This window comes from Sus scrofa, chromosome 15 (assembly GCF_054392235.1).
Source record: "Sus scrofa isolate SSC_HxYL_T2T_F1_AM1 chromosome 15, Sscrofa_HxYL_maternal_Yorkshire_Landrace_v2.0, whole genome shotgun sequence".
NCBI lineage: Eukaryota > Metazoa > Chordata > Mammalia > Artiodactyla > Suidae > Sus > Sus scrofa.
Genome location: NC_139397.1, coordinates 126,463,318 through 126,487,598, shown reverse-complemented (window position 1 = coordinate 126,487,598; position 24,281 = coordinate 126,463,318). Strand labels below are relative to the sequence as shown.

The 24,281-nt window shown below is 36.3% G+C and overlaps 1 protein-coding gene across 1 annotated transcript in view; it reads left to right on the top strand.

Moving 5' to 3' along the window:
* The window catches only part of LOC146396117 (uncharacterized), a 192,420-nt gene that overhangs the window by 56,308 nt on the left and 111,831 nt on the right, over positions 1-24,281 (top strand). Inside the window, exon 5 of the mRNA XM_084999112.1 lies at positions 13,209-13,259. The gene's annotated coding sequence lies outside the window, so the exon portion shown is untranslated. The remainder of the gene's footprint in view (positions 1-13,208; positions 13,260-24,281) is intronic.

The following is a 24,281-nucleotide window of genomic DNA, read 5'->3' as shown; positions in this document are numbered from 1 at the left end:
GCAAAAAGAAAATTATATAAAAAAAAATGAGTATGGGTTTTCCTCATGGAGAACTCTAGGGGAAATATGAAATTCCCCTCTGAAGACATGTGACATACATTGCAGGTACATAGGATGTTAGTCAACATCCCTCTTCCTATTACCATCATTGCACATAATACCTGAGTGAACATTACTCTTACCTAAGACTTCTCCCTCAGGCTCTAATATAGCACTAAAGAGAAAAAAAAAATCGCTGTTATACATTTCTATACCAAACCTCAAACCACAGTAGATTTTAATGCAAGAGTATTAAAAATAGCATATTTCAAATTTATTTGGCTAATTTGTGAGTTAATAGTTTCCCATACATGAAGCATAAGGTTTGGACATCCTGTTAATAGCAATGGATATCTCTTTTGCCAAGACTCATTTTTTTAAGCTAACATTTGTTGGTAAGATTTAGGGGGAAAAAAAAAGACTTAGGGGATTGCCATTTTGTGTGCACATGCTCAAATATTTGCTCAATTATCAGAGGAGTTGTTTCTTAAAAGCATTCCATTTTTCACTATTTTGCAACTTATTTTTTAACATTCTTCTATTTTACATGGAAAGATAAGATGAAATTATCTATTAGTCTTCTCTGAATTTTCCCCCCAAGCAGGAATTGTTTATTTAAACAAAAATGGGTAGGTTTTTAGAAAGTCACAGAGTAATTAACTGGCCTCTCTCATTGCTTCTATAGGACCATAAAGTAAGAAGCAATTAAATACCCTTCCTGACTCTTCACACCCTTCCCTTCTCCCTAAAGTCAGACAGAAGTGAGAACCCACATGTTGCACCTGCCTAGTTCCCTCTGCAGAGCCATTGGTCAATCAGTCTTGGTCCAGGTTTAATTTGGGGGAAAGGTAGACATTGATTGCGTAAATTTGGCTTAACCCTAGATTCCAAGTTAAGAGATGGGCATTTCTGTTACTTTAGATAAGAATATCTTCAGATAAAACATTGAGTTATGTGATTTCTAAATCCATACATAGTCCATTTGATAATGGAGTGATCCCGTGAGCTGTGTTATCTATTGCTCTCTACCACTTTGTCCCCCAGGAAATCCATGAATGACACTTTGGGAAGCTACCAGTGGCGGAAAGTCATCAATTTATTTAAAGACACTAAGTGTGGTTAATGCTACTTGTAAAATAAGGATGGAAGCTGCCACCATCTCTTCATTCTCAGTGCAACAACTTAATCCTAGTCTTCTTTTTAATTTATTTTCCTTATTGTTCAGATTAACAAATGTACTTACAGAGAACATCTGGAATGCAACAGATCATGTCATTCACTCTCCTATGTAAACTTTAAGAGCTCCTGGGAGCCTCAAATAGATTTTAAATCTTGTAGGTGGAAAAAGACTGTGCATCATGTGGTTTCTATATGTTCTGTAATTTCCTACTAAAACCTTAGGGTTCATTCAGACCTGTTACACTGCTATGATTTTATTTGGCTGAAAAATGTGTCCTATACGTTGATATGTCATGTTTCTCTTGTAAGAATATCCTTCTCCTCTTTGTCCATTAAGTGAAATCTTGCTTTTCAAAATCCTACATTAGAGTTATTTTAGAAACAAATGTCTTACCATACCTCCACAAACAAGAGTTAGTTATTCCTGTCCCTGAGCTGTGTCTGTGCTTTAAACAAATCTCTCTTCACAGAATCACACTGTACTGCAATCACATTAAAGGCAGCAGTGATTTCTTTTCTCCTTCACTTGTAATGCACATAATAAGGGCCCAATAATTGTTTATTGAACTATCATTTCATCTTTCCTATGTAATTCTCGCTCTGTAAATAATAGAATTAAGTGTCATTAATGTCCTGTTTTATTAGATACTTTATTTAACCAAGTCTCAGCTGTGTCATTGAAAACAACCTGTGAAAAAATTATAATTATTCACTCCACAAGGATATCATGTAGATTAATTAGTGTACTCAAAGTATTCAGAAAATGTAGGACATACTGTTTAGGTGTTAAGTTCTGTTATCTAAGATCAGCTGTAAGACTTTCTAAATGTCAGGAGTGAAGTTTGAGAATCCACTGCCACAGAAAATCTTTAAGAAGGTGCAAGCTAGGTGTGAAGTTTCTTTTTAAGTAATTTTGGTTCTGAAACGTCACATTGTTGGCTGGAAATTGAGTTTATAAGAATAGGATTAAGGGGGAAGCAGAATGTTCAATGTTCTGTAGACGGATGTGTGATTGGGTATTTATAGCCATATGTATGTTACATATGGACCATGTGTGCACAAGTATATATGGTGTAGGTGTACAAAATCACGGTGCACATATCATATATCTTATGTGTTCTACACACATGCATGTACAGAGTGAGGAGGGTGAGAGAGAATAGGAGAGGGAGGAATTAGCTAACTAGCTAGTTATTCCTGGTTAAGTCACTGAAGTTGCATTTAAGGAAGTCTCCTTGGATTACATTTCCAATTTCTGAGCATTGGAATTTTGCATCCTCTCCTTTTCAAGCCTCAGTAAATATCCTCATGGCTTCACACCCAACTACACACCAGTCAGTTTATTGGTTCTCAGGGAAATCTTCATTTATTGACTTGGTGTATTGGTAAAAACAGAAATGGGTGCACATAGCTAAAATTTCTGTAAAGCTTGAAAGTTCTTTCATGATGTTTGCAATAAAGCCCTGTTTCGTGACATTATCATGTTCATTGATTGAGTGGTTAGTTGAAAAAAATATTTCAAAGGAAGCTTAAAAATTATTCATGCTTAACTTTATTTTTATTTAAGTGGTTCTGAAATTAATATCAGTTTTTCGATATTTTTATGTTGTGCCATGTCTTTTTCTTTATTCTAGATTCCCTGCTTTGAATTTCATCTTCTTGTCTAATCTACATCTAAAATTCATCATATAAAATTTTAAGATTTGGTTTCCTTAAAGAGGAGTGAGAATTTAAAGATATTTTTGAGGCAGCAGAGTACCAATTTCTTTGATGCATTTTGTGTTTTTTTTCCCTTTAAAGTTTTAGTTTTCTTGGTATACCTGAATTGGTAAAGATTTTTGACAGATTTACATTTATGGAATCTTTCCAAAGCCTTCAATGTAGTTTTCATAGAAGTGACTCCCTTTTTACATTTTATCTCCATCAATTTATATAGTGATGTAAATATGTAGTTACTGTATCCAAATTGTAAACACCTAAGTCTGCATTCCATGAATTCTTGTCTAAAACTTTTCATCCACTGCAGATATACATTTCTCTTAAATGTTTACTACTGCCAGACACTGCACTATTTATGTGTCCATAACAATATGCATTTCTTATTTTGCATGTGACATTTGTTATAAAAATTAATATGATATTGGTGTTATTGTCATAGCTGTCAGTGCCTAGGGAGAACTCCAAGACTCTCACCCAGCCTATGGCTTATGGACTTATGAGTCTGACAGTATATGCAAAGGGGCAGATTCAGGTGAGTAGGAGTGAATGAGTAGGCACTAAGTATAAGGAAGCTAATTCATGTGTGTATAAACTTGGGAGAGAGAGGTCCAAATCAATGAGCACGTGGGAAGTACTTCAACCTTTGAACCATCTTCCTAGCCTCATGTGGCTCTCAATTCTTCTGAATGAAAAGCATCTGTCCATCCCACCCTGTAGCACTCTCCATCCTAACATACACTATTCCAAATATTTTGAGAGAGACCATAAATTCCTCCATAGTAATACAATCTGCCAGATGGTGGCTTTTTGTCCATAATTTATATTGTGCTTGTCATTGCTGTACAGCATTTTATTACCAGTCAGATCAATTAAAAATTAATTAGTTTCAAATAGCAATATGTTTTTTTTTTATCATCATCTTGATGTATAAAGGAAACAGGGATACAAAGTAGTGATGTGTCTTGCTCAGATTTTCAAACAAGCAAGCAAGCCAAGAAAGAATAGTGTTAGATGGTTCATGGCTGCACTTGTTAAATGGCTATGTCTTGAGATGAAACAAGGATTAGCAGTTTTCACTTCCAAATGCTTTTATTTCTTTGCAGAATGCTAATTTTTCTTTCTAAGGGAAATGGTTGAACAGATCCATTGATTTTGTTTTATTCTGTAGTTGCTTTGTCTTCACAATAGACTAAGATAATCAATGTTTAACTTTAATAAAGCACATCCATAGTAGTTTCACCACTTGTCTGGAATAGCCAAATGTCATGATTTTAATATAGTGTTCTACTCATAGATGAGGCTAGAGGAAGTTCAGAAATACACGCTTTAAAAATGGGTTGTTGCTCTCAATCAAGAAGGTAGCATCTCAGAAATTTAATTGCAAGGAAAATGTTCTAGCCACAACTTGTTATCAACATGAAGCCATAGCTCTGGTTCATGAGTCTGTGATGCCAGTGTTGTCAATAAGACTTCTAGTTTCAGTCCCAATTGTTCGTTTCATTCCAGTGCCATAAGCCAATGAGCCTCAGCCGACAGGTGTAATAGGTGAGAATTCCTGACAAAGCTCCAATCAGATAAGGAGTAATCTAACCAGCTAGCAATGCCAGGTCACCCTCAGAGGGAACAGAGAAGCTGCTGTTGTCTAGAATTAGAACTACTTTATTATGATTAGCATATAAAACCATTTGAAGGTTTGCAATTTACTCCTGAAAGCAGGAAGAACAAACATTTTATTGTTAAATGCTTGAAATACAGTTTCAAATACATAAGCTAAATGACAAATGGTATTTTACACGACAGAGATATTCCATTCTCTTAGGTATGCAAGACTCAGGGGTTGCATGAAGCTTCATTAAATACTGAAAGCCAGAGACTACGTAGGCATACACTAGCCCTAAGCAAAATTGCAAAGGAATGTAGCTAAGGTGGGGGCTCTGTTGTCTTCTTTCTTTCTCTGTGATCCTTTCTTTGCATCCTTCTCTTAGTTTTTAATAAGATAGTGGTAGGGTGGGAAGATCACTGAGCTTGGAATTAGAAGAGTTCAGTTTGCATATCACCACTCAAAATAACAATTAGACCTACCTTGTGGAATATACGTAACAAAAATAGCAAACCCTTATATAGTCAGTCATATCCTGTTTTACGTGAATTCAGCTATTAACTCATTTAATCTGTAAAACCACCTGTGATATAGGTATTATTCTTATCCCCATTTTATAGATGGGGAAAGTGAGACAGAGTGGATAAATAACTTGCCTGTGTTTACACAGCTAGTAGCAGCTGGAGCTGAGTGTGGATTCAGGGTTTTTCCTCTGAGCCTGTGACTATCAGCACAATGTTCATTGGGTTAAATAAAAGAAAGCATATTAATATGCTGAGGACACTATAGCCACTTGTGAAATGGCTGTGAAATGTCTACCTAATAGTCACTCAACTTTTCTTCCTTAATATGACTTTTAATTTTGTTTGAGGATTTACCAGTGTCCAGTTAAAAGACTTCACTCCCAGCCACTGAGAGTAAAAAAATGTTCACAGAAAGTGTTAGGTAAGAAGTTCCAGAAAACCTCTTGAGGGAGAAGACAAGTCGTTGACCTGTGTCTGCCCATCACTCTTTCCATTCTGTTTCCTTCCTGGAAGTGATGGCTGGAGCTCCAGCTACCACTTTGCCCCACGAAGAAGCCATGAGAAAGTAAGCCATCTGCTGAGGCTGGGGAGCCAGAAAGGTAGGGCATTGGATCCTTGGTAACAAATAAAGCTGCCGCCCCTACCACTGTCTACCCAGCCAATATTCTTTTTTTTTTTTTTTTTTTTTGCTTTGCTTTTGCTTTTTTCAGGGCCACACTTGCAGTATATGGAGGCTCCCCGGCTAGGGGTCTAATTGGAGCTGCAGCTTCTGGCCTACACACCACAGCCACAGCAACACAGAATCCAAGCCACATTTGTGGCCTATACCACAGCTCATGGCAACACTGGATCCTTAACCCACTGAATGAGGCCAGGGATTAAACCCACTTCCTCATATATGTTAGTTGGGTTTGTTACCGCTGAGCCACAATGGGAACTCCCCTTGACAATATTTTTGCAGAGGAATGAATTTCTATTATATTAAAACTACTTATTTCTACTCTGCTAGCAGCTGACACTAGTAATTGATTAACAACTTAATCCATTTAAAAATTTTTTAAGATCCCAGAGACAGACACAGCCGCCACACCCGCATCCCCCAACCCCCGCCCTCCCAAGAGACCCTCCAAAACCAGCAGGTAGGTCTGTCTGGCCTAGGCTCCTGTGAAGTCACCGCTTTTTGCAAAAGAGACCTTGTGCGCACCCTCCAAGAGTGGTCTCTGTTTCCCCCAGTTCTGTGCCGCTTCTGTGCTCAAGCTCCACTGGCCTTCAAAGCCAAATGGTCTGGAGTCTCCTCCTCCCAATGCCAGACTCCCAGGCTGGGGAGCCTCACATGGGTCTCAGAACTCTCACTCTCATGGGATAAGCTCTGCAGTATAAAATCTCTGGTTTGTGGGTCCTCACCAGAGGAATATGGGATTTGTTTGTTGTGAATGCACCACTCCTACTCTCTCATTGTGTTCCTTCTTTATGTCTTTGGCTGTAGAAAATCTTTGTCGGCAGGTTTCAGTCTGTTTTTATCAATAGTTGTTTAGCAATTAGTTGTGATTTGGGGGTGCTTGTGAGAGGAGGTGAGCTCAGAGTCCTTCAGCTCTGCTGTCTTGTCTCCCACTCCATTTTTAAAATTTTTAGATCAAAGAAACTTTTTTTCCAATGTGCTTCTAGTGCTAACCACTGTGGGGATTGAACTCATAAGAAATATTATACATGATTCTGCTACTCAGGTAACTTATGATCTTGCTATGGATATAAACACATCAAGCAACATTGAAATGTTTAGGAGTATTTTGTAGATTTTGCCTTGGAATATTTCTTTCTTTCTTCATTCTTTTGTCTTTTTAGGGCTGCACTCACAGCACATGAAGGTCCGCAGGCTAAGGGTCTAATCGGAGCTGTAGCTGCCGGCCTACACCACAGCCACAGCAACACCAGATCCAAGCTTCATCTGCGGCCTACACCACAGCTCATGGCAACGCCAGATCCTCATCCCACTGAGCGAGGCCAGGGATCAAACCCTCAACCTCATGGTTCCTAGTCGGATTTGTTTCTGTTGTGCCACGACAGGAACTCCAGGAATATTTCAATAGTCATTTAGTTTATATCTCAGATTCTAACCTCTTCCATCCTCAAAGAAATTTTTTATATTGCTGCTAAAGTGTTTCTAACTTACAAATCAATTCACATTTCTTTCATGCTTAAAATTATTCATCACATTCCTGTTGGGTACAGGAAATAGTCCAAATTCATTGTTTGCATTTGTGAGTTGCCTCTGCAGACTTCTCCTCTCCCTATCCACTTATTTTAATAAAAATAAACTACTTGCAGTTCAACGACATGCCATGCTGTTCTCACAAATTTATGCCTTTAAACACACTGTGATTTCTCTCTGGAGTGTCCTTATCCCCATGTCTACCAAGTGAAACCTTTGTCTTTCAATTCCCAGCTCAGATATCACCCTTAACTCAAATAAAGTTAACTTATCTCTTATGTGCATATATAATATGTATGTCAATTTAATAGAAAATATATTAAATTTTATAAGTTTTGGAGGTTTCTTTAAGAAATGTATACAATATGATACAAATAAATTGATGGGGGAAAAGTATTCAAAAGATAAATAAGAAATTAGAATAAAAATAAAACACAGCCAGATGCAGGAAGACAAGGTATCTTATTTTAAAATATTTAATACCATAGCTAAAGTTGGCTGAAAATACGCTTCTAAACTTCTAAATAGCCAGAGAGATAAAGAGATTTCTAAGATTCAGAATATCCATGGGATACATTTTTAATAAGTCAGATGCTTAAGAGCTATATAACTTTACATCATTCTGAAAGAAATTTCTCCCAAAGGTCTTCATAAATATGCTATTGGTTGATATACTAATAAATATTTTCAACTGCATTCAGGGTTGCTATTCAGTGAGTATGCCTTAGTATGACCACCCTAGTTTTTAAGATGCTAAAATATTTCCTTACTGATTGGTAAATAGCCCTGAATGCCTTTTCTCCATCCCTCAGTGTTTTCCACTCACCTTTACCATCCATCAACCAAGGATGAAATTTGATGAAGCAGGGATGCTTTGAGAACTGCTCCAGAACTCTGAAGGTGTTCCTTCTGGTGGGTCAGTGTCCATGGCTCACAGGTTGTTAAATGTGTTAGCTCTCATCCCTCAATTAAAAAGTCTACCTCCTGGGACTTAGCAACTCCATTCCCTACATTGCATAGCCATTTGGATTTCTCACAGGTTCCTCATCATGTCATAAATCAAGTTTTAACAAGTTGAATAAATGAGTAGATACAATATTTAGTTTTATCTTTTCCCTAATAGTTTTCTTTTTTTGTTTTTTTTTAATTTATTTTTTATTGTTATTGCCCTCAACACTTTTTTTCCCACTGTACAGCATAGGGACCCAGTTACACATACATGTATACATAATTTTTTCTCCCATTGTCATGCTGCTTTGTAAGTATCTAGACCTAGTTCTCAGTGCTACACAGCAGAATCTTATTGTAAATCCATTCCGCGAGCAATAGTTTGCATCTATTAATCCCAAGCTCCCAAACAATCCTACTCCCTTCTCCTCCCCCGGGCAACCACGAGTCTATTCTCCAAGGCCATGATTTTCTTTTCTGTGGGAAGGTTCATGCTGCTGTATATTAGATATCAGATATGAGTGATATCATATGGTATTTGTTTTTCTGACTTATTTCACTCAGTGTAAGAGTCTCTAGGTCCATCCATGTTGCTGCAAATGGCATTATTTCAGTCTTTTTTATGGCTGAGTAGTATTCCGTTGTGTATATATACCACATCTTCCTAATCCAATCATCTTTTGATGGACATTTGGGTTGTTTCCAGCTCTTGGCTATTGTGAATAGAGCTGCAGTGAACATGCGGATACATATGTGTTTTTTAAGGAAAGTTTAGTCTGGATATATGCCCAAGAGTGGGGTTGCTGGGTCATATGGTAGTTCTATGTATAGATTTCTAAGGTATCTCCGTACTGATCTCCATAGTGTTTGTGCCAGCCTACATTCCCAACAACAGTGCAGGAGGGTTCCCTTTTCTCCACACCCCCTCCAGCACTCGTTTTTTGTGGACTTATTAATGATGGCCATTCTGACTGGTGTGAGGTGGAATCTCGTGGTAGTTTTGATTTGCATTTCTCTAATAATCAGGGATGTGGAGCATTTTTTCATGTGCTTGTTGGCCATCTGTATATCTTCCTTGGAGAAATGTCTATTCAGGTCCTTTGCCCATTTTTCCATTGGGTTGTTGGCTTTTTTTTGCTGTTAAGTTGTATAAGTTGCTTATATATTCTAGAGATTAAGCCCTTGTCAGTTGCATTGTTTGAAACTATTTTCTCCCATTCTGTAAGTCGTCCTTTTGTTTGTTTGTTTGTTTTGGTTTCCTTTGCTGTGCAAAAGTTTGTCAGTTTGATTAGGTCCCATTGGTTTGCTTTTGCTTTTATTTCTGTTGCTTTGGGAGACTGAGCTGAGAAAATATTTGTAAGGTTGATGTCAGAGAATGTTTTGCCTATGTTCTCTTCTAGGAATTTGATGGTGTCTTGTCTTATGTTTAAGTCTTTGAGCCATTTTGAGTTTATTTTCGTGCATGGTGTGAGAGTGTGTTCTAGTTTCATTGATTTGCATGCGGCTGTCCAGGTTTCCCAGCAATTCTTGCTGAATAACATATCTTTTTCCCGTTTTATGTTCTTGCCTCTTTTGTCAAAGATTAATTTACCACAGGTGTCTGGGTTTATTTCTGGGTTCTCTATTCTGTTCCATTGGTCGGTCTGTCTGTTTTGGTAGGTACCAGTACCACACTGTCTTGATGACTGTGGCGTTGTGACATTGCTTGAAGTCTGGGAGAGTTATGCCTCCTGCTTGGTTTTTGTTTTTCAGGATTGCTTTGGTGTTTCTGAGTTTTTGTGGCCTAATAGTTCTAATGCCAAAGTACAATTTGTCAAAAGAAAATCTAAGAGGACCAAGAAAGTCATACCTCTGGAGGAACAGAATAACAACTCATACTGGCAATACGTCCAATAAAATTATTTATCACAGTCACAATTTTAATGAGAATTAGCAAGAGGGTGCACTGGGGTTTAATTTTTAGTGAGACCTTAAATGCAGTTGTTTTGTGTTGCTAAGGACAAATCCTTAGGCTTTGATAATGTGCCAGATTGAGAAGAAGAATCAAAATTTCCAGGGAGGAGTTCCCATCGTGGCACAGCAGAAACAAATCTGACTAGGAACCATGAGGTTGCAGGTTCAATCCCTGGCCTCGCTCAGTGGGTTAAGGATCTGATGTTGCTGTGAGCTGTGGTGTAGGTCAAAGATGTGGCTCAGATCCTGCCTTGCTTTGGCTGTGGTATAGGCTGGCAACTGTAGCTCCAGTTAGACCCCTAGCCTGGGAACCTCCATATGCCATGGGTGCAGCCCTAAAAAGCAAAAAAAAATAAAATAAAATAATTTTTTTTTTCAGGGAAACTAAAGAAGCAATCAGAACAGTTTCTCTGGAGAGATGACCCCTCCATCTTAGCACAGAGGTGGCAGACGATTTTTCTGGGACTGTGCCAAATGTGCCAAAATAGTCCCTAGAGCCCATTTATGCACCAAGAATCATGGCCAGGTTATGCCACCATGAGAAATTGGCACAGCTTTTAAATTAAATCTGTCTTTGATCATTTTTTCTTAGTTGTCAATCAACTTGTTTGAGATTTAGTTTACATACAAAAAATGAACCCATTGTAAGTGTACAGTTTGGTAAGTTTTGACAAATGTAATTATCCATGGAACCACCCCTGATCAAAATATAGAGTATTTTCATTATCCTGAAAGTGGCATTATCTCTCTTTTCAGTAAATATTTTCCTTCCAAGTAATATTTTACTTTACCATCATCACAAGCCCCAGGCAACCACTTATGTGCTTTCTATCATCATAGGTTTGTTTTACTTACTCTAAAATTTTATATTAATAGAATATTTAGTATTTACTTTTTGGTGTCTGTCTCATTCACTCAGCATAAATCTTGTAACAATGATCCACACTGTAGTTTTTTTCCATGGTAATATTCCATTCTGTAGATTTCCCATATTTATTTATTCACTTAACTGTTCATAGACATAAGGGTTGTTTCTAGTTGTTGTTTTTTTTTAAATACAATTAAGAGCAATGCTCCTGTAGATATTTGTTTATAAACCTTTGTGTGAGCATATTTTATATTTGTTTTTGGATTTCATTTTAACCTTTTTTGCAAAAAAATGTAGACTTACAGAAGAATGGCTATAGTATAAAGAGTTTTCATTTACTCTCCACTCTAATTCCCCTCATGCTAACATCCTGTATAACCATGATAAAATGATCAAAACTAAGAATTAAATGTTGATACCAGTACTACTAATGAAACTACAGACTTTATTCAAAGTTCCCCAGTTTTTCTATTAATGTCCTTTTTGTGTTCCAGGACCCAGTCCAGGACACTGCACTACATTTAGTTGTCACGTCTTCTTAGTTTCCTCCAACCGAGAACAGCTTCTCAGTCTTTCCTTGCCCTTTATGACCTTGACACTTTTGAAGAGGAGTAGTCAGGTGTTTTTGTAGACTGTCCCTCAGTTGGGTTTGTTTTATGTTTTCTAGTGATTAGACTGAGAATCTGAATTTTGAGCAAGGAAATCACAGAGGAGATGTATCCTTTTTCATGTATCATATCAGGGTGAAGTGATATCAGTGTCTTGTGATTAGTGACGTTAATCTTGATCATCAGTTCAAGTGGAGCCTGTCAGCTTTCTCCACAATAAAGTCACTATCTTCCCCTTTCTATACTCTATGTTATTCATTCATGTATCTATCTGGGTATATCCAAATAGATAAGTATTAAATCTATTCCATAAGATAAAATCAATTCCTAGGGATAGTCCAATTCCAGTCCACGGTTACAGGATTCATTCTAACATGCCTGCTGTGTATATTTGTAACATTTCATTGCTGAGTTGTGGTCTCTGACAGTGAGGAACATGGCTTCATCACTTACAATATACTTATTTGTTTAATTCATTTACGTATAAAATAATTTCAGATTGCTGACATGCAAGGAATACATTTACCATTTAGAGAACCGCATTTTGGACAAAGCCCCCCCCTCCCTTTTGGTCTTTATAACTAGAATATTAAGTCAAAACACTACTACCAAGCTACTTTGGTCAGCTTCTCCCAGAGCATCACTGCCAATCACAGCCCTGCTATGTACTAGCTCTGGGGCATTGGAAAAATTACCTGATCTCCTTGTCTCAGTTTTATCATCTGTAAAATGGAGAGTATAATGGTAAGAATGTTCTTGATTCTGAGTAGACACCTGGCATATAATAAATACTAGATAAGTTTTTGGCGCTATTATAGTCCATTAAATTTACTTGCAATTTTTACACATGTAATTTTACATTAAAATCTGTTTTAGCCTTAATCCTCTTTAGGTTTGAGCTTTTTGAGATTGGGAATTGAGTCTTCATTTTTTTATTTTTATTTTTTTTTTGTCTTTTTAGGGCCGCACCTGTGGCATATTGAAGTTCCCAGGCTAGGAGTCAAGTCGGAGCTGCACCTGCCGGCCTATGCCACAGCCACAGCAATGTAGGATCTGAGCCTTATATATGACCTACACCACAGCTCAAGGCAATGTGGGATCCTTAACTCACTGAGCAAGGCCAGGGATCGAACTATGTCCTCATGGATGCTAGTCAGATTCATTTCCACTGAGCCATGAGGGGAACTCCAGGTCTTTATTTCTTTACACAGGTGTCTTGCACGATAAGTTCTCAAAAGATATTTGATATTATTGAGTAGTAGGTACATGCTCAATATTAATAAAACCAAACAATGTGAAATAGTAAGTGCATATTAATGTGCTAATAAGGATAATTGTTTACTATTCTTTTCCAAGGCACAAGTTGGTGTTTTGTCGTAATCTTGCCAGAGAAAGGGCCTAGTCACGTATGCACATCTCTCTCTTTTAGAAACCTATAGAATGGTGTCCAAAATTCCATCTATTTGATCTGTCATTTGGGTTAGCAGTTTATTTAAATTACTTTGGAGGGAAAATCTAATATAATCTGTCTTAAGAGTTCTTTCATCTTTCTGTTTCAAAGGAGAGATCTGACCAAGACGGCACAAAAGGAAGAGGTGTTGGGGATGTGAAGGTAAGAGCAAGAATCTTGCCATTACTCTGAAACAAAGGTGAGTATTTAGCCAGGATTAAAATGTAAATATTAAATCATGATTTCTCTTTAGGAGGATGATATAACACCCCCTTTTGTAATGACAAATTTTACTCTTCTTTTAGTCATCTGTTCTGGTTGTTGTGTTCCCTTTATTTCCCACAGGTATTTTACATGGAAAAACATTTTACAGAGATATAGGAGACATTTTTATCTTCCTTTTGAATCTATAACTAGAGACTCTCTTGCTCGATAAATATCAGATATAAATGAAATAAATACATGTTTCATATTATTTTGTTAAACATTCAAGGAATGTGGAGAAATCACATTTTAGAAAATTAGGAAGCAAATATATCCTGAATAATAACTTAGAATTATACAAAATTAATATAAAGCAAGTAAATAAATACCTTTAGAATGGTTGACTTTGTGCTTTAGCAATAGCATTTGACAGTGTTTAAACTGTTAACAATTAAAGGAGGGAATTTAATTTGCCTAAAAATTATTATTATTATTATTATTATTTATTTTCCACTGTACAGCAAGGGGATCAAGTTATCCTTACATGTATACATTACAATTACATTTTTTTTCCCACCCTTTGTTCTGTTGCAACATGAGTATCTAGACAAAGTTCTCAATGCTACTCAGCAGGATCTCCTTGTAAATCTATTCTAAGTTGTGTCTGATAAGCCCAAGTTCCCAATCCCTCCCACTTCCTCCCCCTCCCATCAGGCAGCCACAAGTCTTTTCTCCAAGTCCATGATTTTCTTTTCTGAGGAGATGTTCATTTGTGCTGGATATTAGATTCCAGTTAGAAGTGATATCATATGGTCTTTGTCTTTGTCTTTCTGGCTCATTTCACTCAGGATGAGATTCTCTAGTTGCATCCATGTTGCTGCAAATGGCATTATGTCATTCTTTTTTATGGCCGAGTAGTATTCCATTGTGTGTATATACCACCTCTTCCGAATCCAATCATCTGTCGATGGACATTTGGGTTGTTTCCATGTCCTGGCTATTGTGAATAGTGCTGCAATGAACATGCGGGTGAATGTGTCTCTTTTAAGTAGAGTTTTGTCCGAATAGATGCCCAAGAGTGGGATTGCGGGGTCATATGTTAGTTCTATGTATAGATTTCTAAGGTATCTCCAAACTGTTCTCCATGGTGGCTGAACCAGTTGACATTCCCACCAAGAGTGCAGGAGGGTTCCCTTTTCTCCACAGCCCCTCCAGCACTTGTTATTTGTGGATTTATTAATGATGGCCATTCTGACTGGTGTGAGGTGGTATCTCATGGTAGTTTTGATTTACATTTCTTATTTAACCAAAATTGTTAATGTAATTTCTAATATCTGGGAAATTTTCATAATGTCATATCAGAAAAGAAAACATTAGATAATAAGACACTGATTTCCCAAAATTTATATGAAGACTTTGAGATCAGATTTATATGCTTTAGTACAATTTTGTGGATTCTCAAAGAGTACAAATTTTTCAGATACAGAAGTCTACAGCTCTGAATTGAGGCAAAATGTACTGCCTTCCTAGAGAAAGAGATTTAATACTGATCTTTTCACTAACATGTCACAGTAACCAAAAGATTAGTTTTTTTTTTTTTAATGGAAGCAGGAACATTCAGTTGCTAGGTATTGAAAAAATAAAAATTGCATTATGTATTATAACCAAGCTGATGAAATATCTTCAGTGAAACTACACACTAGTTGTCAATCATTTAATAATAAAACATTTATTGATGAGGCATTTTGGTCAATGTACTGGGGAATATAAAGATCAATAGGACATCCTATTTGTGTACACACAGAGTTATAATACAAGGTTGAAAGTGGGAGCAGCCTGATTAACATTTTTGGAAGTATGTAAATGGGAGCCAATATTAATATTAACATTAAGTTTTAGTAAAATCAGCAACAAAGAAGAGATTAGTGATATGCAAGGAAAAGGACTTAACCCTGGCTAAGATGTCATGTTGTATCAAATCATGATCATTTTAATATCAGCATGTTCTAGGGGAGATGTTGCTAGAAAACACCATGATAAACAGACACATTTTATTTTCTAACTAATAACATCATGATTTTTTTCATATTAGTTTATATTGTTTCCTTACTGAGCATCACAAAGTTTTAAGTTTTCTTCACATTTAAGATATAAAGATTCAGTTAACTCCAGGTCATTGGCAAATATGTATATTTAGTATCTTTGGGACGTACTGCTTTTCATAACATGATTTTAACCACTTAAGCACCATTAATATTGTTAATATAATTTCAAAGCAACGCTTATCAAGATATTGTTCACAGTTATTATTTAGCTGAATATATAGATTTGTTTTTCCTTCGGTTGACTCTCACATTGTTGAAAGTTAAATAGCTTTTTTCTTAGAGTCAGCCAGAAGCTTTAGACAGATACATTTTAATGACTTAAAATGAATTGGTCAAATTAACCTCCTTGCTTCAAAAATTCCTTGATCCATTCTAAGATAATTGTCAGTTTTAGCTGCTTCAAATTTCTCAATGTCAAAGCAAAATTCACTTTATCTACTTGTAGGTTTACTTTTCTTGGGTTGGTTCTGTAATGTAGTTGACTATTGCTTTATAAGAAGATGCCTAAATATGATAATTCCTCCAGCAATGACAATTTACCTCCTTTATAGTCAATATATCTCTTAGATCTAGATCTATTTCTTCTGTTTCTTCCAAATCTTTTTGTTTCATAAATGCCAGATGTGTCTTAAAATGGAGTTCAGAAAAATGCAACAAGAAAGAGGAAAATGTATTGCTTTCCATTGTTTATATATACAAAATCCATTGTATACACATATATTTTTAAGGAATGATGTGGCTTAACCTATAACAACACAGGTAAATTTGTTACTCCACCCAAATGGGTGTATGAGTCCAGAAGAAGATCCTAAATTATTTGAGCCACTTGACAACGGTGCTCTGAACAATAGCTACCTGCACTGGACTGGTGTGTGCACTCTCCCAGAAAAAGTCCCATAGCATCTTAATCACTTGTAGTGAATCCATAGCTAGGGGCTTCAAGAGAAAGAATTGTTATGCTTCAATAGAAGCAGAAAAAAATACTCATATTGCCTTATAAGAGGCTGTTTGTGTTTCTCAAACTTTATTGCTTTTTAAATTATGAAAGCAGTAATATTCATTGTAATAAATCCCAGAAATATAAAATAAAATGTTAGCAAGTTTCATCCCCTTCCTACCAGTCTCTCCCTCCCCAAGATTACTTATTCTGGGGCATTTCTCAAGGTTTTAGTGCATGCAAACATTCTCAACATATATACATTCCAGTTACATTAAATGGACTGTCATGTATAACCATCAAGCTTATCACATGGAGACTGGCCCATTCATAACAATGCTGCAGAATATCTCATTATGGGACATAGCATTGTTTATTCCACAATTCCCTTATTGTCAATTACCTAAGCTGATTCATTTTCCATTTTCTATAACAAACCCTGCAGTCCTAAATACTTCTATGTAGAAATCTTTGCAAATTGTACTTTATTTTTGTAGGATTCTTGGAAGCAAAATCATTACTACAAAGAGTTGTGTATTTAATGTCTTGAAAAATAATTGTTTACAAAAATGAGATTGTGTTCTTTGATATCCCTACCAAATTATACATGATTTTCTATACTTTGATAAATGCCAGTTATTACCAATATATTTCTTTTAATTTTATTTTGTACATTTAGGTATTTTATCACCTGGAATTTATTTCAAGTGTAGTGTGAAGTGGGACTCAAACATAGTTCCCAAATGAATATCAAGGCCCAGAATAATTTATGCCTTTATATATCCTTTCTCTAGCAATTTTATTATAAACTATACTCTCAAGTGTAATCCATATATTGGCAAAGGTTCTTATTTTCCCAGGGACCCCATCACAGAAGTTGAAAATTGACTGTTATGGGGGGCTGTTGCTGACTTTGACAGCTAATGGTATGCTGAGAACTGTCCCCCTAAAGAAACCTTACCATTCTTTCAGAAGACCCTGGGCAAATAGATTTACTTGGGCTCATCTATGCATAAAAGGAATTTGTTTCAGGATGTTATATATAGCACAGAATCAACAAATTGCTGAAGAAACAGATAGAATCATGCTTCCCAGGGGGATACTGCTTTTTAAAAATCAAAGTATAGTTGTTTTACAAGTTGTGTTAGTTTCAGGTGTACAGCAAAGTGATTCAGTATTCTTTTTCAGATTCTTTTCTCTTATAGGTTATTAACAAATATTGAGTATAGTTCCCTGTGGTATATATAGTAAGTCCTCATTGATTATCTATTTTATATATAGTAGTGTGTATATGTTAATCCCAAACTCCTAATTTATCCCTCCCTCCCTTACCCTTTGGTAACTATAGGTTTGTTTTCTATGTCTGTGAGTCTGTTTTGTATATAAGGTATTTGTATCTTTTTTTTAGATTCCACATATAAATGATGTCATATGGTGTTTGCCTTTCTTTGGCTTAATTCACTTTGTATGAAAATCTCTACATCCATCCATGTTGCTGAAAATGGCATTATTTCATTATTTTAATGGCTGAATAATATTCCATGCATATTTCATTTACACACACACACATTTCATATATATATATATATATATATACATCTTCTTTATCCATTCATCTGTCAGTGAACATTTAATTTGCTTCCAGGTCTTAGCTATTGTAAGCAGTGTTGCAGTGAACATTGGGGGGAGGTGTCTTTTTGAATTATGGTTTTCTTTGGATATATGACTGGGAGCGGGATTGCTAGATCATATGGTGGCTCTATTTTTATCTTTTTAAAGAACCTCCATATGTTCTCCATAGTGGTTGTACTACTTTACTTCTTGAATCACTATCTGGGCACAGTCAGTCCAGATAGCAGCCATAACTAACCACATCAGCTGCCACTCAAGCCACCCCAAATGGAAGCCTGTTTATTTACATAGGTTAGATCTGACACTAAGTCTCACATAGGTGTGTTTTACTGCAGGAGCCTAACCTACATGCTTGTCCAGTAGTTCCGGTGGAGGGTAGAAATGCTGTTATTTCATTAAATCTAAGATGCTACCAACTGTAAGATACATGATTTTTTTATGTACCACTATTAAAAATAAAATGCTGACCATTAAACTATGACATAATGCTTTCACTTAGAGTATTTACTATGACTATTGAAAAGGAGTGTATTTAAATTTTTTTAGATTAATTCTCATAGCATGTTTTTATGCATATATAAAAAGGAAATTATAGGCAGAATGATTTGGTTAAGTTATTCTAAAAGTTCAATGGAGGAATCATCCTCCTTTAAGATATTCCTAATTGCAAAAAAAGAGAGATATTCCTAATTGCAAACAGGGAAGTAGAGGCAATGACAAATTCCCTAATTAATTTTCTGAGACTATATATAGCAGCCTAAAGAGAGATTAGAAGGTACTCCACTCTATCCAGAATCACAATTGAAAGTAGAATTCCTCTCAAGTAGGGGAAGGGGCAGAAGGATCCCTGCTCTTTCACCCATGTTTCCCATCATCATATTAGCAAAGGCTTACATTGTGGAAATATTCCATTAAGTGGCATTAGTAAGAATTGCTCTATTCAGAATATGGAAAGAGTGTTTCTCATCTTTTAGAGACACTGCCAGGAGTCCATTCTAGGATTAGCATTCCTAAGAGGGCTGCCCTCTCTGACCAGTAACCTTCTAATACAGAAAGTACAGGATTTCCCATTTATAACTTCTTGGTCAAATAATACTATTAGAAAAAAAAGAGCTTTCCATAGATATGAACAAATTTTCAGAATATAGGTATGCTAATGGAAAGACAATGCTCCAGAGGGAAATCCATCAAATAAATAGCAATGAATACCACTGAGTATGATCCTGAGATGAGAGAAAGATGACAAATACTTGATTAGAGACTTTTATTTTATACTTATTTGGGTTTTTTTTTTTAAACAATGAAAAAGAATGCATGCAATCCCTAATGTAGCTAAAATATTGATTAACATTTCTATAAGGATATAGATTAATATTATCAATATGTTAGCTGGGTCATTCCTGCCCACTGAAATCTAGATATGAATGTCATAAAACTCCCAATTCCATGGTGTAAGCAATCCCTAATCTCCAGGTTCCCAGAATTTACTCTTTCATGAGACTTTGTGCTTCTTCCTCCATCCTTATGTACTCTATGGATTGTAGCAGATGGGCTGAGATATATAGCTTGACAGTCCCTCAGTTCCCTTTTAAAGATCCATATGAAGTCTACAAGGTCACTGCGGACATTTATGAAGACTTCATATGGGGAGTGAGGGATCCATATTGACTAGGACTATACACCGCACACTCTAAAAATGCTTATTTACAGTTCTGTTTTCCAAAGATGCTTTTCACTGCACTCCCTCTCCTTTGTCCTTCCACACAGCCCAGAGGCTCCTTGGATTCTCTGTCTCCCTTCCAAATTTTCAATTCCTGTCTTTCTATTTGTCATAGTTATTTTGATCCTATTACCAATTTTCGCACATTTTGTGGTGCTCTGTAGGACAGAGCAGTGACATGAGAGGGAAGTTGTTACGGGTGCCAATTATTATTATCTGTAATATTATACTTCATCCCTTGAAAGAAAAAAACATATTTGTAATTCTTAAACTGTTTCTGATTCAGGGCTCGTTGTCTTTCCTTGTACTTGGAATTTTCTTGCCTGGTACTTTCTACATAACACAGGGAAAATCTTTTACCTTCTTCTTCGAGGTTCTTATTCACCACTTACTCCCCACACTGGCCTTTACTCCAGCTGGTTCAGGAAGGAGCTTTTCTTCTCTTTATTTCTGCATCTGGGCTGAGTCATACTTGCATGAACTCTGCTTTCCCATTTGCTCCCCGTCCTGAGAGGACGGTTCAGTTTTGTTCTCTGAGAAATGCTGAAGTCATTTTCCTGTCATCCACGTCCTAAATTATATCCATGTATTATGGTAATTTATGGAGACATTCAAGGCTCTTAGACATGCTGTGCTTCCCGAAAACATTTTGCACTAAGCTGCTTCTGCAGTGACTTACCACAACCAAACCAGATTTTTCAAAATGAATTCAATAGCGCCTGCTTGTATGGTTTGTTGGAATTATCTTTGACTTGAAAGTATATGCAGAGGACTCTTCCAATAAGCATCATCTATAACTGCAAAAAAAAAAAAAGGAAATACTGAACTAAAACCAAGTGTTAATCAATACTGGAATAGATATGTGTATATTTCATTGGAATATACATTGGCATATGCAGAGGAGTGAAGCAAAGAAGAATCAATGATTGAGAGCCATAGGCAGCCACCTAAATAAATCTCATGATGAAAATAGTGAGTGGAAAACAACTTGTGTATAAATTCTGTAGTATAATTACATTTTTGATGAAGTTCAAAAGCATACAAATTCAAATATAGAACACAAACATAGGTGGTAAGCCTATAAATAAAAGTAGGAGGACGATAACCCCAAATCCAGGATACTATTTATCTCTAAAAGGAAGTAAGTAAGTAGGATTGGGAGCCACACTCATGGGACTTCAAAGACGTTTGTAATGATCTGCTGCTTAAATTTGATGGTAGTCATGTGGAGGTTTTGCTTCATTATTATTTATGCCTCGCATCAAGGTATAAATAGTTGTATATGTTTGCTATATCAATATATACTAAGATAATAACTTAAAAATTCCCTGTGATATATTAGTCTAATTCTGAAATTGGTTTTAGTTTTTGAAACATGCTATTTGGAGTATGTTTGGGGGCTATATCTCAGAAGTAACTGAAACAACAGAGTTGAGAGAAGTACTAAATTCTGGGCAAGAAATCAAGTTTACTGCCATTTCCTGTGAAGTAACCTGCCTCTCTGTAATTTTAGAAAGAAAATCTATTTTGTTAGCTAAGTATGCCAGGTGCAGACTAGTACAACAGACTAATGAGGAACCTTGACCTTGAGAAATCCCTAAGAGATTAAGCACATGTAGATGAGAATACTGAGTGAAAACACCCAGGAGCCTGAATCCCTAGAAGAACAGGATGAATGGCATGAGATAACGGCCAGGTAGAGTTTCATCCTGGAGATTTCTGTGAAGTGGAAAGGAGATTTTTACAATATCTTCCTCAGTTTTCTAGGACAATCTAGCCTGATAAGTAAGTACAGGTATTTGAGGAGATATTGGAAACTAATGAAAGAAGCTGTAAACAAAGCTATGCAACCTTAAAACAAGTTTCCAGATCTTATCTCTTAGGAGAGGCACCTTTAAACCAGCACACGCTCCCACGATTGCCCTGGCAGCACCTAACCACTAGCAGCTAAATGCCGTACCCCAGAAATGACACAGCAAGCCCAGCCCTATCTTTAAGAGGGTGCAATAAATGAAAATTGTGGCTCTCATACTCCTCTGACAAAAATTAGGGGAACAATTAGCTGGAAGAAACATTAGATTCTGATTTACACTTCTCTCTGTTTGAGGATCCACCTTACAACGGACTCAGATATATTCTAAAATTGCATTTTGTTTAATGTTTCCCTAGCTTTATTAGCCATTTTTCCCCTTAAGCCTTTAAGTGCCCTTGGCTACAAAGGAGGTAAAATATCCTTTTTTTAAATCACTGATTCTCAAAGGTTTGTAAGCTTAAGATCCAAGTAGAGTAGTTTTTTTTTTTTTAATCCTTATTCTTGGTTGATATCTTTAAAGATACTGATTCAGAAAATCTCAGGCAGGGTTCAATAATCTCCATTTTAAACCAGAGCCCCTGTTGCATCTGATATCAAAATCTGAATATACCCCTTGAAAATCACTGTTATAAAGTGATCAAGATAGATCAATCCATTCAAGCAGTTTTTCAAAACCTACTTATGGGTAACCTGGAGACTGGCTGGGAACCATCCATGGCAGCAGTCCAAGGAAGCAGTGTGTTTTTATAGCACCAATTTTCTATGGAATCATTGACACTTGCTAGCTTCTGACTTCCTCAACTTGCAGTGACTTCCAACTAGAGAAAGACACTAGTATAGTCCTGCAGAGATACAAGATAAGTAAGATGTTGGCACTGACCTTAGGGTGCTTATAGGGGGGTAAAGTCAGGCAGATCAAGTCCAAAGCAGAAATAGATCCAAGAAGGTGGCATTTGGCCAGGTCTTGTAGCATTTTAACAGGCATCTAAATGGGTCCAGTACATTCTCGTTAGTAGGGGCAGTGTGGACCCAGGCTTAGGTAAAAAGATGTACAATTGTATGTTATGTGAGGAGTTGGCTGATGATCTAGGTTGCCTAGGATGTGATAATGTGACAATTTTCTAAATGATTTGTTTGCCATTTAAAAATTTTACAGTGAATAATTTCGTGTGTGCAGGGGAGGAAGGGAAGGTAAAAAAGAGAGGAAAAAGCAGCTGACGTTATTTCTCCTGATAGCAACCATAATAAACTATGTAAAATTAATCATATTTAATTCTCAGGTTAACCCTTTAGTGAAAGGATGAGGAAGTAAAATTACGTAAAAGCAAACAGCAGGAGGGAGGAGAAGGAGAGAAGCAGAATGGAATAAGAGCTAGATGGCTGCAGTATGCTAGGAAAGAACTTTACCCATTCGCTGGGATTGCTGTGATCTTGTCTGATTAAAGTTGGCATATAAAAGCTATTTAGGAACTGGCAACCACATAGGGGAAGGCAAAAGAGATAGACCTGATTTTTAAAACACAGTCAGTGCAAAAAGCACCCTAGAAATGACTTAAGATACTTAATCAAGTGTAGTATGTGATTTGCCTAAAAATAGTATATATAAACATCATTTCAGTTTGTGATAATAGGTCAAGTTATGATCAAGGGCAGTACTTTGTGTCTAAGTAGAATGAGTCTTAGAGAAATAAAAATTGATCTGCCTGATGAATTTATTCCACCTTGTACATGTTTATTCCATAAGATGTCCCTGTCTGTAATATGAACTTTAATTATGACATCACTCTTATCTTTATTTTTGACACTCTTTTTAAAAGGATTTCTGAAATCAAAACTGAATTACTTTACTTTTTGCCAAAAATAGGCTACATTGCAATAGATTTTCGGGAAACCTACTTAACTAAACTTTGATCAGAAGAAAGCCTTCCCCAAGTTGAGATAATGAGCTCTGAGAAATAAAAAATAAATTTGAATTGCTGTTCTTTGTATAAGACAATATCTCTGAATGGAGATAACATAATCTTATATATTAAAATGACGAATATAATTAATAATTAATGGAGCTGTGCCATGTCATCATAATGGAGTCTAGAGTAAGTTAATTTTGTTTGTAAGTGCCATTAATTATCTAGTCTTTGTCCAATTTAAGGTATGATGGTACACAAAGTCCCAACTTTAGTGATCGTCTGATAACATTTACACTTATTTTATAGAAAGCATTACTCTCTACCCCCAAAACATAAAAAGAACAAGATTTTTCAAAGCATTTAAATCATGACTTAAGCAAAAAATCAATTTTCACATAATTTCCAAGAATCTGTCTACCTAAAGCAAGGCGATCTTTAAGAAGGTAGCAGATGTGAAGAGAGAAGATGTGAATGTCAGATATATGTATATAATAGCATGAGGTTGCAGGGATGTTATCCTACACAGATCTGTGGGTAGACTGAAATGCTCTAGCAATGGCGATGTGACCATTTTGAACAACTTGTGCAGGGAACTGGAAGAAGTACCAGAGCAATCTGTCCACGTTGAACAAATGGCGTGGCTTTGAGCCAATCACCTAACTTCTCTTGACCTCACTTTATTCATCTGCAAACAGACTTCCCGTGTGGCTCAGCATTGCTTCTATTCATCTGCATTATTAATGGGGTTGAACCAGATGCTTGTTACTGGACGCTTAAAAAATATAAAAAACTTACATGTACATATTCTTTTTTTTCTTTTTTCTTTTTTTTTCTTACGTTATCATGCTCCATCATAAGTGAACAAA